Genomic DNA, 17090 nt, shown 5'->3' with positions numbered 1-17090 from the left:
AGTGAGGTTCAGAGACCTCCTGTCTCAGTCAGAATCACCAGACTTTGAGGCCAAGCTATAGACCTATTGGATCAAATTTTCTGTGGGTTGGGATCTAGAATCTGCACGTATAACAAGCTTCTCCTGTGAACCTTGGGCAAGGCAGCCTACTGTTTAAGAACAATTATTTGGGATCACTGTTGCTCAAGGAATCTCACTGGCTGCTTTCCTTGGCTGCCTGCCCTTCATATCCAAGTGTGCTCTCACTGTGCTATCCCAGGGAGGAGGGTACACATAGAGCTTCTTCCCTATGCCTCCCTCATCCACAGACCCCGGGCATTTGTTCTCATAGTTGGAAACTAAACTCCTTTTAAGAAGGGTCTCTATGATGAGAGTTATCGATATACAGTGAGAGACCCATTTTAAAAGGAGTTTGGTCTCCAGCTATGAGAAGAATGAAAAATATTATTCCTTAAATACATAAAAGGAGGGTATCTTTAGACATTGTGCCACCTAAATTACAAGACTTCAGTTGTCTAAACAACTGGTTCCCTTTCTTCTTAGCTGTCACCTCAGAATTTTGCTTTTGTCTTCTAAGACAGTGATTCATAAAGTATGATCCAAGGCCAATAGCCATGAATTTGTTTTTTAAAAATAAAAGTTCTTTCTATGATTTTTTGGAACCAAATGTATACCATTCTTTAGATTTTAATTTCTATGTAAATCTAAGAGTTATTTGCTGGTAATTTTCTACATGATTAATTACGGAATCCTAAAATTTTGTCAGGGTTATAGTTTTTTAAAAAGGCAGCATTTTTCAGATTTTTGAGAAGCCATGTCTTTCCTCAGATAAAAGGAAACGGCGTCCCTCTGTGCAAAATAACAGAAATAGGAGCCTCTTTCAATTTTTTTTCTTCCTCATAGGTGGGACATGAAAAAGTCCCTGTATAACTCACAAGGACCCCTCAGAATAGTTTGAATAACTGCTCTAAAAAGTTTACTGTTTCTTATTGGAGGGGAATGACCAGCAGGTAACAAAAAGAATAGCTATAGAAAAGTGAGAAAGATCAAGAAGATGAGTTTGAATTAAAATATTACCAAAAGATCAAATTAACCCCTCTCCCAGAGTGAAGATGGGGAATTTCTGAGATTGGAAGAGATAGAAAAAAGAACAAAGTGAAAATGAAGATAAATTTTTACTAGTCAAAAATTCTCTGTAGGGATATAATAACAGGATAATCCATTAGTAATCAATGATGACCTATTGAAAAAAATTTAATTTATATCTGCTGCAGTAGACTCCTCTGGAAGGAATAAAAATTTACCCTTATCACTAGTAAGTAATTGAGTAGGAGAGGAGTTGTGAAGACTACGAAGTCCAGGGAACTGTAGGACAGCAGCCTCCAATGTTTTTGGTACCAGGGACTGGTTTTGTGGAAGACAATTTTTCCACAGACTGGGGTAAAGGGAGGGAAATGGCAGGATAGTTTCAGGATGAAACTGTTCCACCTCAGATCATCAGGCATTAGATTCTCGCAAGGTGCATGCAACCTAGATCCCTTGCCTGCACAGCATTCGCAATAGTGTTCCAGCTCCTGTGATAATCTAATGCCGCCACTGATCTGACAGAAGGCAGAACTCAGGCAGTAATGGAGGTGATGTGGAATGGCTGTCAATACAGATGAAGCTTCACTTGCTTACCCACCACTAACCTCCTGCTGTGTAGCCTGGTTCTACAGTACCAGTCTGTGGCCCAGGCGTTGGGGACCCCTTCTGTAGGACCTTAGGAGAAAATAGCTGCAGGTGCTCCTGGATAGAAACACCATGGCCTTGGAACCCAACCTATTGCAAAAGGGAGAGGAGATTCTAGTAGAGCAGCCAAACTTGAAAAAAAACACTTGGATTTACTAAAAAGAGTAAGCAAACAGTACACTTGCCTCTGACAGAATAGCAACATGAGAAGAGGGTCTTGTGATATTAATTCTGAAATTTGTGGTTTAATACATGGTCTCTCTACTCAGTTCTGATATAGGTATATGCAATTATACATATAAAATAGGTAAAGGTATATCTTCTTAATTGAAAGATGAAATGTTCTACACTACCAAATTTTTAACAAGTCCATTTCAGATAGAAAAATATTAAAATGGGCCGGGCGCGGTGGCTCAAGCCTGTAATCCCAGCACTTTGGGAGGCTGAGACGGGCGGATCACGAGGTCAGGAGATCGAGACCATCCTGGCTAACACGGTGAAACCCCGTCTCTACTAAAAAAAATACAAAAAACTAGCCGGGCGAGGTGGCGGGCGCCTGTAGTCCCAGCTACTCGGGAGTCTGAGGCAGGAGAATGGCGAAAACACGGGAGGCAGAGCTTGCAGTGAGCCCAGATCCGGCCACTGCACTCCAGCCCGGGCGACAGAGCAAGACTCCGTCTCAAAAAGAAAAAAGAAAAATATTAAAATCTTCCAATGACTTTGGATTATAAATTTCTCCCTCAAGTTCTGTTCATTTTTGCTTTTTGTATTTAGAGGCTATGTTGCTAGGTGCAGAACATTCGTGATTGTATCATTTTGGCATATCATTAATGTAGATAAATAAGTAACGTTATTTCTGATTTATTTTTTTAAAAATAGCTTTGAAGTGGGGCTAGCCAAGATGGCTGACTATAAGCAGCTAGTTCATGTTGCTCCCACTAGGAGAAAAGAAGGGGCAAGTAAATACAGCATCTTCAACTGAAACATCCAGGTACATGCGTGAGGACTCGTCAAGAAAACAACTCGACCCAGGGAGGATGGAGAAAAGGAAGGCAGGACAACTGTCCACCTGGGAGCAACATGGAGCCAGGGGAGCTGCCCCCACCCAGGGAAGTGGTAAGTGAGTGAGCAATCCTGGGACTCATGCTTCCCTCAAAGATCTTTGCAAACCTTAGGTCAGGAGATCCTCTTGTGAACTCACTCCACCAGGGCCTGTGGTCTGACACTCAGAGCTACGTGGAGTCCCAGCACAGCAGCCACTCAGGCACACATGGAGCCCCAGGAGCTTCAGATATCTCGGCTTCCCAAACAAAAGCAGCTGCAACTCTGTCCAAGAAGGCTAGACCCGGCCAGATACAGTGGCTCACGTCTGTAATCCCAGCACTTTGGGAGGCCGAGGCGGGCAGACCACCTGAGGTCGGGAGTTCGAGGCCAGCCTGGCCAATATGGTGAAACCTCATCTCTACTAAAAATACAAAAATTAGCCGGGCGTGGTAGCAGGCGCCTATAATCCCAGCTACTCTGGAGGCCGAGGCAGGAGAATCACTTGAACCCGGGAGGCAGAGGTTTCAGTGAGCCAAGATTGTGCCATTGCACTCCAGCTTGGGGGACAAGAGTGAGACTTCGTCTAAAAAAAAAAAAGAAGGCTAGACCCCTGTGCATGTCTCTAGGAAAGGGGCTGAATCTAGGGGACTGAGCAGCAATGGTGTGCAGGCCCTATCCATGGCACGTCACAGGAGAAGACCCACTGACTTGGAACTCCAGCCAGCCACAGTAGCAGCATTACATCTTCCTGAGATGGAGCTACCAGAGGGAGTGGCAGGCCACCATATTTGCTGTCTCACAGCCTTAGCTGTTGTTGCCATCTGGCTCTGGGAAGTCCAAGATGAGTAGGGACTGGAGCAGTCCCCTGGCACAGCACAGCAGCTCTACGGAGAGATGGCCAGGCTGCTTTTTCATGCGGGTCCTGGATCCCATTTCTCTTCACTGGCAGAACCTCCTGACCGAGGTCTCCATCCACCCCCTCAGGTGTTTGCCAGCTGGCAGCAATTCCAAAGCCCCATGGGACAGAGCTCTCAGAGGGAGCCATGGGCCACCATCTTTGTTGTTCAGATATTAAAAACTATGAGGTGACTAGGGACTGGAATGGGCCCCAAGCATATTACAGCAGCCCAACAGAAAAGCGGCTAGACTGTTTGCTATGTGAGTCTCAATCCCATAACTCCTCACTGGGTGGGTCCTCCTGGCCGGGGTTTCCAGCCACCCCCCACTGGGGCTATCATGCCAGTAGCAGCTCTGAAACTCCCTGAGACAGAGCTTTCAGTGGGAAGGGCGGGTTGCCATCTTTTCTGTCTTGCAGCCTTTATCCTTACTGTCTCCAGGCCCAGGAGAGTCTGTGGGGACCAGAGGCTGGTCCAAACCCCCACAACAGAGCACCCACCTTGCAGAAAAGTGGCTGGACTGTTCTCCACCCAGGTCCCAGTCCTCACTTCTCCTCACTGAGCAGGGCCACCCAACCTGGGACTCCAGCACAACCAACCTACTTGCACCTGACCACTTCAATCACAGAGGCAGCCCAGCATTTCTCCAAGGAGGAAATCCCAGAGTCAACCCACAACCCCTCCACTACTGCAGTTGAAGTGGTACAACCCTAACAGCCCTTGGTCTGGGGAAGGAACAAGGGGCCTAGTCACTACACTGGCACCTCCAGCATGCCACAGCCACAGTACAGAGAGGAGTCCAGCCCCTCTTCCCTGGGAACCCCTGGCCCCCACTCTTCACTAGGCAAGGCCCCAGCTCATGACTGCAGAACAGTTGTCCCACCCACAGTTGATTATACCCATCGGAAGTGGCCCAGAGTTTTCCCTGGAGAGAGATCCCCAGAGGCATCCAACTGCTGCTCTGCCACTACCACATCAGCAGTTCCATCCCTGCTGCCCTTGGTCTGGGGAAGAAACAAAGAGCCTGAGGCCTATACCCAAGCTACACACCACAGTAACCATATGAAGAGGAGACCAGTCTCTCTTCCAAGCAAGCCCTTGACCCCCGATCCCCAAGCAGAGCTCCAAGCTTATGCCAGCAGTTCAGCTGCCCCACCCCACTGGCTGAACACTCCCAGTAACAGTGGCTCCACATTCCTCAGAAGTGAAGCCCTCAGGGGCAAATGAAAGCCCCTCTACCACTGTCTCTGCAGTGGAACTGCCCTTGCTACCCTAAGACTAATGAAGGAGCAAAGACCTTAAGTACCTTATCCACACTTCCAACAAGCAGCAGTCTACCCAAGGAGAGAAGGCCAGTCCGTCTCCCATGGGTCCCACCTACCCCTCACCTCCCCCTCTCCACTTATCACCCAGCAGGGAACCCTCAGCTTGGGCCCACAGCCCCATTCAGGGCTGATTGCACTAAGGGATTGCTGACCTCTATCTCTCTGGGGTAGGGCCCCCAGGAGATAAGGGAAAGACTTTCAGCCACAACCACTGCTAAAGCTCATTCCTCTGACATCTCCAAGTTAGGGAGGAAACATAAACCCTAAGAACACCCTAGAGCTGCAGTGGGAAGTCTGGGAGTGTCAAGCCACAATCTAAAGGCAGCACTCGAGTGGGAGAGGAGGGCACATTTTCAGAGCATTGAGAGGGATCTCACAGAGCATGGCTGCAACTGTGAGGAAATATAGGGGAGCCACAGGACTGAGCAAGAGCCTACCAACTGACCACTACGTCTAAGTGCCACCTACCGGATCACACCCCAAAGCTTCAACACCAAAAATACCTCACTAACCTACCCTTCTGTGAAACCAAAGATAAGTCAGCAACAAATAATAACCCTGCACAAAGCCTCAGACCCGTGAAAATATCCAGAAAAGAAGTCAATTTTCTGTACTCATTCTACACCACAGGTAAGGGAACACCCACATGCAGAGATAAGAAATAACCAACGCAAGAACTCTGGCAACTCAAATGGTCAGAGTGTCTTATGTCCTCCAAATGATCGCACTAGTTCTCAAACAAGGGTTTTTAACCAGGCTGAGTTGGCTGAAATGACAAGAAATAGAATTCAGAATGTGGATAGGAATGAAGATCATCAAGATTCAGGAAAACAGCAAAACTCAATCCAAGAAACTAAGAATCACAATAAAACACTACGGGAGCTGACAGACAAAATAGCCAGTATAAAAAAGAACTTAACTGATCTGATAGAGCTGAAAAACACACTAAAAGAATTTCACAATGCAATCACAAGTATTAACAGCAGATCATGCTGAGGAAAGAATCTCAGAACTTGAAGACTGGCTTTCTGAAATAAGACAGTCAGACAAAAATCAAGAAAAAAGAATGAAAATGAATGAACAAAACCTCTGAGAAATATGGGATTATGCAAACAGACCAAACGTATGACTCACGGGTACCCTTGAAAAGGGCAGGAATAAAGCAAACAACTTGGAAAACATATTTCAGGATACTGTCCATGAAAACTTTTCCAATCTTGCTAGAGAGGCCAACAGTCAAATTCAGGAAATACAGAGAATCCTTGCAAGATTCTACACAAAAATACTATCCCCAAGACACATAATTGTCAGATTTTCTAAGGTCCAAATGAAAGAAAGGATGTTAAAGGCAGCTAGAAAGAAAGGACAGGTCATCTACAAAGGGAACCCCATCAGGCTAACAGCAGACCCCTATAAGCCAGAAGAGATTGGGGACCTATATACAACACCCTTAAAAAAAATCTTAAACCAAGAATTTCATATCCAGTCAAACAAAGCCTCCTCAGTGAAGGAGAAATAAGATCCTTTTCAGATAAGCAAATGCTAAGGGAGTTTATTACCACCAGACCTGCCTTACAAGAGATCTTGAAAGGAGCACTAAATATGAAAAGGAAAAACCACTACCAGCCAATCCAAAAACACACTTACATACACAGACCAGTGACACTATAAAGCAAACCACACAAACAAGCTGGCATAATAGCCAGCTTACAACACAATGACAGGATCAAATCCACACATATCAATATTAACCTTGCATGCAAATGAGCTAAATGCCCCATTTAAAAAGGCAGAGTGACAAGCTGGGCAAAATAGCAAGACCCAATGGTAGGCTCTCTTCAAGAGACCCATCTCACACACAGTGACACCCATAGGCTCAAAATAAAGGAATGAAGAAAAATCTACCAAGCAAATGGAAATAAGAAAAAAGCAGTCTGTCTAATTTCAGACAAAACAGACTTTAAACCAACAAAGATCAAAAAAGAGACACAGAAGGGCATTACATCAGTGTATTAGTCCATTCTCATGCTGCTATGAAGAAATAGCTGAGACTGGGTAATTTATAAAGAAAAGAGGTTTAGGCCGGGTGCGGTGGCTCAAGCCTGTAATCCCAGCACTTTGGGAGGCCGAGACTGGCGGATCACAAGGTCAGGAGATTGAGACCATCCTGGCTAACATGGAGAAACCCCGTCTCTACTAAAAAATACAAAAAACTAGCCAGGCGAGGTGGCGGGCGCCTGTAGTCCCAGCTACTCGGGAGGCTGAGGCAGGAGAATGGCGTGAACCCGGGAGGCGGAGCTTGCGGTGAGCCAGGATCCAGCCACTACACTCCGGTCTGGGTGACAGAGCGAGACTCCGTCTCAAAAAAAAAAAAAGAAAAGAGATTTAATTGACTCACAGTTCTGCATCATTGCTGGGGAGGCCTCAGGAAACTTACAATCATGGCAGAAGGCACCTCTTCACAAAGTGGCAGGGGACAGAATGAGTCCCAGCAGGGGAAATGCCAGATGCTTATAAAACCATCAGATCTAATGAGAACTCATTATCATGAGAACAGCATGGGGGAAACCACCCCCAAGATTCCATTACCTCCCACCGGGTTCCTCCCATGAAACGTGGGGATTATGAGAACTACAATTCAAGATGGATTTGGGTGGGGACTCAGAACCAAACCATATCAATCAATAAAGGGTTCACTTCCAACAAGAAGACCTAACTATCCTAAATATATATCCACCCAACACAGGAGCACACAGATTCATAAAGCAAGGTCTTAGAGACCTACAAAGCAACTTAGACTCCCACACAATAGTAGTGGGAGACTTCAACATGCCACTGACAGTATTAGACCAATTTCGAGGCACAAAGTTAACAAAGATATTCAGTACCTGAACACAACATTGAACCAAATGGATCTGATTGACTGCTACAGAACTCTCCATGCAAAAACAACAGAATACACCTTGTTCTCATCACCACATGGCACATACTCTAAAATTGATCACACAATTGAACATAAAACAATTCTCAGCAAATGTGAAAGAACGAAAATCATACTAAACACACTCTCAGACCACACAGCAATAAAAATAGAACTCAAGAGTTTTTAAAAAATCACCTAAAACCATGCAATTATGTGGAAATTAAAAGTCCTCAGTGGCTTTTGTGTAAGTAACAAAATCACAGCAGAAATCAAGTTCTTTGAAACTAATAAGAACAAAGATATGACATACCAGAATCTCTCGGACACAGCTAAGGCAGTGTTAAGAGGAAAATTTATAGCACTGCACTCCCCAAGTAAAAGTTAGAAAGATCTCAAATTGGCAACCTAACATTACAACAAAAAGAACTGGAAAAGCGAGAGCAAACCAACCCCAAAGCTAGCAGAAGACAAGAAATAACCAAAATCAAAGCTGAGCTGGAGACTGAGATATGAAAAAACCCATTCAAAAGATCAACAAATGCAAGAGTTAGGTTTTTTTAAAATAATACTAATAATAACATAAATAGGCCACTAGCTAGACAATAAAGAGAGAAGATCCAAATAAACAAAATCAGAAACAACAAGAGATGCTATCACTGATCCCACAGAAATACAAATAACCGTCTGAGACTACTGTGAACACCTCTACGCACACAAACTAGAAAACCTAGAAGACGTGGATAAATTCCTGGATACATATACCCTTGCAAGACTGAGCCAAGAAGAAATTGATTCCCTGAACAAACCAATAACAATCTCCAAAATTGAGTCAGTAATAAATAGTCTACCTAACAAAAAAGGCACCGAACTAGATGCATTCACAGCCAAATTCTACTAGATATACAAAGAAGAACTAGTATCACTCCTACTGAAACTATCCCAAAAAATTGAGGGGAGACTCCTCTCCTGTAGGGAAAGGATAGGTTAGCCTGTTACTGTGTTATTATAGATAGAAGTAGGTTTAAGAGACTCCATTCGGCTCTCTATTTGAGATGCTGTTAATCTGTGACTCTACCCCCAATCTTGTCCTTGCTAGAAACATTGCTGTGCTAATTAAGGTTGAAAGGATTTTGGGCTGTAAGGAATGTGCTTTGTTAGGCAAATGTTTAAAGCCTGCTTGTGGTTGAAGGTCAGTACCATTCCTTTAAATCTCAGTAAAAGAAAAACATCTGTCTCCTGCCCGATCCTGGGAAAATGCAACAGCTCCGTGTATCTGTATGCCTTACTGCTTATTTACTCCCTTATCTTTTTGGTAATAAATACCGAGGGAACTCAGAGGCCAGTGCCAGTGTGGGTCCTCTGAAAGCACAGCACTGGTCCCCTGGGGCCCCGCTTTTCTTTCTCTATACTTTGTCTCTGTGTCTTTATTTCTTTTCTCAAGTCTCTCGTTTCCACCTAGCGAGAAGCACCCACAGGTGTGGAGGGGCAGGCCACCCCTTCATCTGGCGTCCAACGTGGGAGCTTTTTGCTAAGGTGAAGGTACGCTGGAGCGTGGTCATTGAGGACAAGTCGACGAGAGACTCCCGAGTACTCTACAGTCAGCCCTGCGGTAAGCTTGTGCGCTCGGAAGAACCTAGGGAAACAATGGGGCAAACTAAAAGTAAATATGCCTCTTATCGCAGCTTTATAAAAATTCTCTTAAAAAGAGGGGGAGTTAAAGTGTCTACCAAAAATCTAAATACGCTCTTTGAAACAATAGAACAGTTTTGTCCATGGTTTCCAGAACAGGGAACTTTAGATCTAAAAGACTGGGAAAAAATTGGCAAAGAATTAAAACAAGCAAGTAGGGAAGGTAAAATCATCCCACTTACAGTATGGAATGATTGGGTCATTGTTAAAGTAGCTTTAGAACCGTTGCAAACAGAAGAAGATAACATTTCAATTTCTGATGTCCCTAAAAGCTGTGCAGTAGATTGTGAAAAAGAGGCAGGGATAGAATCCCGGAAAGGAAAAGAAAGTTCACACTGTGAATGTGTAGCAGAGCCGGTAATGGCTCGGTCAACGCAAAATGTTGACAACAATCAATTACAGGAGGTAATATATCCTGAAACGTTAAAATTAGAGGAAAAAGATCCAGAATTAGCAGAGCCATCAGAGTTTAAACCACGATGGCCAACACCTCTTACAACAGCTCAGATGCCTGCAACCTTAGAACCTCAAATGCAGGTTAAACAAGTACAAACTCCAAAAGAAGATCAAATAGAGAAAGACAGAGTCTCTGTCATGGCAATGCCAATCCAAGTACAGTATCCACAATATCAGCACGTAGAAAGTAAGATCCAGCAGCCAGTAGCCTATCAATACGGGCCGCCAGCTGAACTGCAGTATCGGCAGCCCCCAGAAAATCTGTGTGGACAGCCAGGAACATTTCCAGTGCCACAGGGCAGGGCGCCATATCCTCAGCCGCCCACCATGAGACTTAATCCTACAGCACCGCCCAGTACACAGGGTAGTGCAATACATAAAATTATTGATGAGGCAAGAAAACAGGGAGATATTGAGGCGTGGCAATTCCCAGTAATATTAGAAGCAAGACCACCTAGAGAAGGGGCTCAAGAGGGAGAGCCTCCCGTGGCTGAAGCCAGATATCAGTCCTTTTCTATAAAAATGCTGAAAGAAATGAAAGAAGGAGTAAAACAGTATGGACCCAACTCTCCTTACATGAGAACATTATTAGATTCCATTGCTCATGGACATAGACTCATTCCTTATGATTGGGAGATTCTGGCAAAATCCTCACTCTCACCCTCTCAATTTTTACAATTTAAGACTTGGTGGATTGATGGGGCACAAGTGCAGGTCCGAAGAAATAGGACTGCCAATCCTCCAATTAACATAGATGCAGATCAACTATTAGGAATAGGTCAAAATTGGAGCACTGTTGACCAACAAGCAATAATGCCAAATGAGGCCATTGAGCAAATCAGGGCTATCTGCCTCAGGGCCTGGGAAAAAAATCCAAGACCCAGGAACTGCCTGCCCTTCCTTTAATACAGTAAGACAAGGCTGTAAAGAGCCCTACCCAGATTTCATAGCAAGACTTCAAGATGCTGCTCAAAAGTCAATTACCGACGAGAATGCCCGTAAGGTCATAGTGGAGTTAATGGCATATGAAAACGCCAATCCGGATTGTCAATCAGCCATTAAGCCATTAAAAGGAAAGGTTCCCGCAGGATCAGATGTAATCTCAGAGTACGTTAAAGCCTGCGATGGAATTGGAGGAGCTATGCATAAAGCTATGCTTATGGCTCAGGCAATCACAGGAGTTGCTTTAGGAGGACAAGATTGGGGGTAGAGTCACAGATTAACAGCATCTCAAATAGAGAGCCGAATGGAGTCTCTTAAACCTACTTCTATCTATAATAACACAGTAACAGGCTAACCTATCCTTTCCCTACACTCTCCAACTCATTTTATAAGACCAGCATCATCCTGATACCAAAACCTAGCAGAGACACAACAATAAAAGAAAACTTCAGGCGAATATCCTTGATGAACATTGATGCAAAAATCCTCAACAAAATACTTGCAAATTGAATCCAGCAGCAAACCAGAAAGATAATCCATCACAATGAAGTAGGCTTTATCCCTGGGATGCAAGATTGGGTCGACATACAGATTTATTGATATAAATGAATAATTGTGAATAATCACATAAACAGAACTAAAGACAAAAATCACGATTATCTCAATAGATGCAGAAAAGGCTTTTGATAAAATTCAACAGCCCTTCATGCTAAAAACTCTCAATGAACTAGATATTGAAGGAACATAACTCAAAATAATAAGAGCCACATATGACAAACCCTCAGCCAGTATCATGCTGAATTGGCAAAAGCAGGAAGCATTCTCCTTGGAAACCAGCACAAGACAAGAATGCCCTCTCTCACCACTCCTATTCAACACAGTATTGGAAGTCCTGACCAGAGCAATCAGATAAGTGAAAGAAATAAAGGGCATTCAAATAAGAAGGGAGGAAGTCAAAGTATCTTTGTTTGCAGATGACATTATTCTATATCTAGAAAACCCCACAGTCTTGGCCCAAAAGCTCCTTCAGCTAATAAACAACTTCAGCAAAGTCTCAGGATACAAACTCAATGTGTAAAAATTACTACACTCCTATACATCAACAACAGCAAAACCAAGAGCCAAATCAGGAATGCAATCCCATTCACAACTGCCACGAAAAGAATAAAATAGCTAGTAATACAGTTAACCAGGAAGGTGAAAGATATCTACGATGACAATTACAAAACACTGTTCAAGGAAATCAGAGATGACATAAACAATGGAAAAACATTCCATGCTCGTGTACAGGAAAAATCAATATCATTAAAATGGCCATACTGCGCAAAGCAATTTACAGATTCAATGCTATTCCTATAAAACTGACAATGACATTTTTCACAGAACAAGAAAAAATTATTTTAAAATTCATATGGAACCAAAAAAGAGCCCAAGCATCCAAGGCAATTCTAAGCAAAAAACAAAACAAATAAACAAAAAAAACAAAGCTGGAAGCATTATGTTCCCCAATTTCAAAGTATACTTACAGGGCTATGGTAACCAAAACAGCATGGTACTGATATAAAAACAGACACACAGACCAATGGAACAGAATAGAGAGCTCAGAAATAAGGCCACACACCTAGAAGCATCTGATCTTCAACAAACCTGATAAAAACAAGCAATGGGGAAAGGATTCCCTATTTAATAAATGGTGCTGGGATAACTGACTGACTAGTCATATGCTAAAGACTGAAACTGGATCCCTTCCTTACAGCATATACAAAAATTAACTCAAGATGGATTAAAGACTTAAATGTAAAACCCAAAACTATAAAAACACTAGAAGACAACTAGGCAATACCATTCTGGACATAGGAATGGACAAAGATTTCATGACAAAGATACCAATAGCAATCACAGCAAAAACTGACAGAGGCTGGGCCTGCTGGCTCATGCCTGTAGTCCCAGCACTTTGGGAGGCCAAGGTAGGAGGATAATTTGAGGCCAGGAGTTCAAGACCAACCTGGCCAACATAGCAAGACCCTATCTCTTTTTTTAAAAAAAATTGAAAAAACTGACAAACGGATCTAATTAAAAGTAACGGCAGGCCAGGTGTGGAGGCTCATGCCTGTAATCCCAGCACTTTGGGAGGCCAAAGTGGGCAGATCACCTGAGGTCAGGAGTTTGAGGCCAGCCTGGCCAACATGGTGAAACCCCGTCTCTACTAAAAATACAAAAAAATTAGCCAGGTGTGGTGGCAGGCACCTGTAGTCCCAGCTACTTGGGAGGCTGAGGCAGGAGAATTGCTTGAACCCAGGAGGCGGAGGTTGCAGTGAGCCGTGATTGTGACACTACACTCCTGCCTGGGTGACAGAGCGTGACTCTGTCTCAAAACAAACAAACAAACAAACAAAGGTAAAAGCTTCTGCACAGTAAAAGAAACTATCAAAAGAGTAGACAGACAACCTACATAATTGGAGAAAATATTTGCAAACTGTGCATCTGACAAAAGTCTAATACCCACCATCTACAAAGATCTTAAATATACAAGAAAAAAACAAACAGCCCCATTAAAAAGTGGGAAAAGGACATGAACAGACACATTTCAAAAGAAGACATGTAGCCAAAAAGCATATGAAAAAATGCTTAATATCACTGATCATTAGAGAAATGCAGATCAAAACCATAATGAGATACCATCTCACATCAGTCAGAATGGTTATTATTAAAAAGTCAAAAAATAACAGATGCTTTCAAGGTTGTGGAGAAAAGGGAATGGTTATACACTGTTGTTAAGTGTGTAAGTTAGTTCAACCATTGTGGAAAGCAGTGTGGCTGTTCCTCAAAGAGCTAAAAACAGGACAACCATTTGACCCAGCAATCCCATTACTGGGTATATACCCAAAAGAACATAAATTGTTCTACAATAAAGACACAAGCATGCATATATTCATTGCAGCACTGTTCACAATAGCAAAGACATGGAATCAACCTAAATGCCATCAGTGGTAGACTGGAAAAAGAAAATGTGGTACATATACACCATGGAATACTGTGCAGCCATTAAAAAAAAGAATGAGATTATATCCTTTGCTAGAACACAGATGGAACTGGAGGCCATCATCCTTGGCAAAGTAACACAGGAACAGAAAACCAAATACCACATGTTCTCACTTATAAGTAGGAGCTAAATGATGAGAACACATGGACACAAAGAGAAGAACAACAGACACTGGGGCCTACTTGAGGGTGGAGGATGGGAATAGGAAGAGGATCAGAAAAAATAACTATTGGGTACTAGGCTTAGTACCTAGGTTACTAAATAATCTGTACAAAAGAACCCCCATGACACGAGTTTACCAATGTAACAAACTCATGTATCCCTGAACCTAAAATAAAAATTTTAAGAAAAGTAAAAACGGCTTTGAGGTATAATTCATATACCATGCAATTCACATGTTTGAAATGTACAAAACAATGGTTTTTAGATTAACCCAAAGTGGATGGAAAGAAAAAATTTTTTAAGAAATGGTTTTTAAAATATATTTACATATATGTGCAACCATCACCACAGCCAGTTTTAGAACGTTTTTATCACATGAAAGAGAAACGCCATACCCTTTAGCTGTAACTTTCCTATCCCTCTGCCCCTACTCCCACCTCAGCCTTAAAGAAACACTAATCTACTTTCTGTCTGTATAGATTTCCCTATTCTGGACATTCATTTCAATGAAATCATAAAGTCTGTGGTCTTTTTTTTTTTTTTTTTTTGAGGCGGAGTCTCGCTCTGTCGCCCGGACTGGAGTGCAGTGGCCAGATCTCAGCTCACTGCAAGCTCTGCCTCCCGGGTTTACGCCATTCTCCTGCCTCAGCCTCCCCAGTAGCTGAGACTACAGGCGCCCGCCACCTCGCCCGGCTAGTTTTTGTATTTTTAGTAGAGACGGGGTTTCACCGTGTTAGCCAGGATGGTCTCGATCTCCTGACCTCGTGATCCGCCCGTCTCGGCCTCCCAAAGTGCTGGGATTACAGGCTTGAGCCACCGCGCCCGGCTAAGTCTGTGGTCTTTTGTGGCTGGTTTCTTTCCCTTTGCATACTGTTTTCAAGGTTCATCCATGTTGTAGCATGGATCAGTGTTGCATTCTTTTTATGGCCAGATAGCTTTCTGTTGTATGGATATACCATGTCTTGTTTATCCATTCTTCAGTCGATGGACCTTTGGGATGTTTTATCCTTTTAGCTAATATGAATAACGCTGCCATAAATGTTTATGCCCAAGTTTCCATGTGTGTGTTTTCATTTCTCTTGGGTATATACCTAGGAGTGGAATTGCTGAGTCATATCCTAACTCTGTTTAATCATTTGAGATACTGCCAGACTGTTTTTCAAAGCAGCTGCATAATTTTGCATTCCCACTACCAGTGGGAGAGGGTTCTAATTTCTCCACATCCTCACCAACACTTGTTCTTTTCTAACTCTTTTTTTTTTTTGAGACGGAGTCTCACTCTGTCGCCCAGGCTGGAGTGCAGTGGCGCGATCTCAGCTCACTGGAAGCTCCGCCTCCCGGGTTCCCGCCATTCTCCTGCCTCAGCCTCCTGAGTAGCTGGGACTACAGGCGCCCGCCACGTCGCCCGGCTAGTTTTTTGTATTTTTTAGTAGAGACGGGGTTTCACCATGTTAGCCAGGATGGTCTCGATCTTCTGACCTCGTGATCCACCCGTCTCGGCCTCCCAAAGTGCTGGGATTACAGGCTTGAGCCACCGTGCCCGGCCTTCTAACTCTTTTATTCTAGCCATCCTAGTTGCTATGAAGTGGTATCTCACTCTTGTTCCTAATGACTAGTGATGTCAAGCATCTTTTCATGTGGTTTTGTTTTGTTTTGTTTGCTATTTCTGTACCTTATTTGAAGGAATATCTATTCAGATCCTTTGCCCATTTAAAACTGGGTTATATGTTTTTCTGTTATTGACTTATAAGAGTTTCTTATATATTCTAGATACAAGTCACTCATCAGATATAGATGATTTACAAATATTTCTCCCATTACATGAGTTGTCTTTCACTTTCTTGATGGTGTCTTTTGAAGCACAAAGGTTTTCATTCTGATGAAGTCCAATTTACCTGTATTTTCGTTTGTTGCTCATGCTCTTGGTATCATATCTGAGAATTCTTTGCCAAATTCAAGGTCATGAATATTTACCTTCTAAATGTTTTCTTCTAGAGTTTTATACTTTTTGTTCTTACATGTAAGTCTTTGGTCTATTTTGAGTGAATTTTTGATGTGAAGTCAGGGTTCAGCACTGGCTGGAAATGAAGAGGAGAGAGCCATGTGTTCTTGGCTGCAGCAGTCAGGAATCAAATATTCTTCTCTAGAGCAGTCTTGTTTCAATACCACAAACTCTCACCTTTCTTACCAAACCTGTGTACATTTTCTCAAGTAGATATTTGTTCACTTCCTGCTTACTCTTAGGACCATTTCCAGAGGCTTCATGTGACTCCTTTGTGTGTGTGTGTGTGTGTGTTTAATAATTTTCTTTTTTTTTAATTTTTATTTATGAGATGAAGTCTCACTCTGTCACCCAGGCTGGAGTGCAATGGCACTATCTTTGCTCACTGCAACCTCTGCCTCCCAGGTTCAGGTGATTCTCCTGCCTCAGCCTCTGGAGTAGCTGGGATTACAGGCGTCTGCCACCACACCCTGCTAATTTTTGTATTTTTAGTAGAGATGGGGTTTCGCCATGTTGGCCAGGCTGGTCTTGAATTCCTGACCTCAGGTGATCCTCCCACCTCTGCCTCCCAAAGTGTTGGGATTACAGATGTGAGCCACTGCACCCGGCCTATTTTGGTTAGTATTTGAATGACACGTCTTTTCCTATTCCTTCGTGTTCAGCTTTCCTGTGCCATTATGTTCGGAATTTCCCCAAGTAGACCTGAAATCTGCTTCTTCTAGGATGAAAAAACATTTATTTCAGATGTAACTCGCCTCACAGTAAACATTCAGAAATGTTCTGAGGCTTTATTAAAAGAGCTAGTGGCCGGGCACAGTGGCTCAAGCCTATAATCCCAGCACTTTGGGAGGCCAAGACGGGCAGATCACGAGGTCAG

At 43.2% G+C, this 17090-nt stretch overlaps 1 pseudogene; it reads right to left on the bottom strand.

The window, feature by feature from the left end:
• Nucleotides 1-183: 183 nt before the first annotated feature.
• LOC111554795 overlaps nucleotides 184-17090 on the bottom strand; it is a 41923-nt pseudogene continuing 25016 nt past the window's right edge.

This window comes from Piliocolobus tephrosceles, chromosome 6 (assembly GCF_002776525.5).
Source record: "Piliocolobus tephrosceles isolate RC106 chromosome 6, ASM277652v3, whole genome shotgun sequence".
In the NCBI taxonomy this organism is placed as follows: domain Eukaryota; kingdom Metazoa; phylum Chordata; class Mammalia; order Primates; family Cercopithecidae; genus Piliocolobus; species Piliocolobus tephrosceles.
This window is presented reverse-complemented; position numbering and strand designations above follow the sequence as displayed.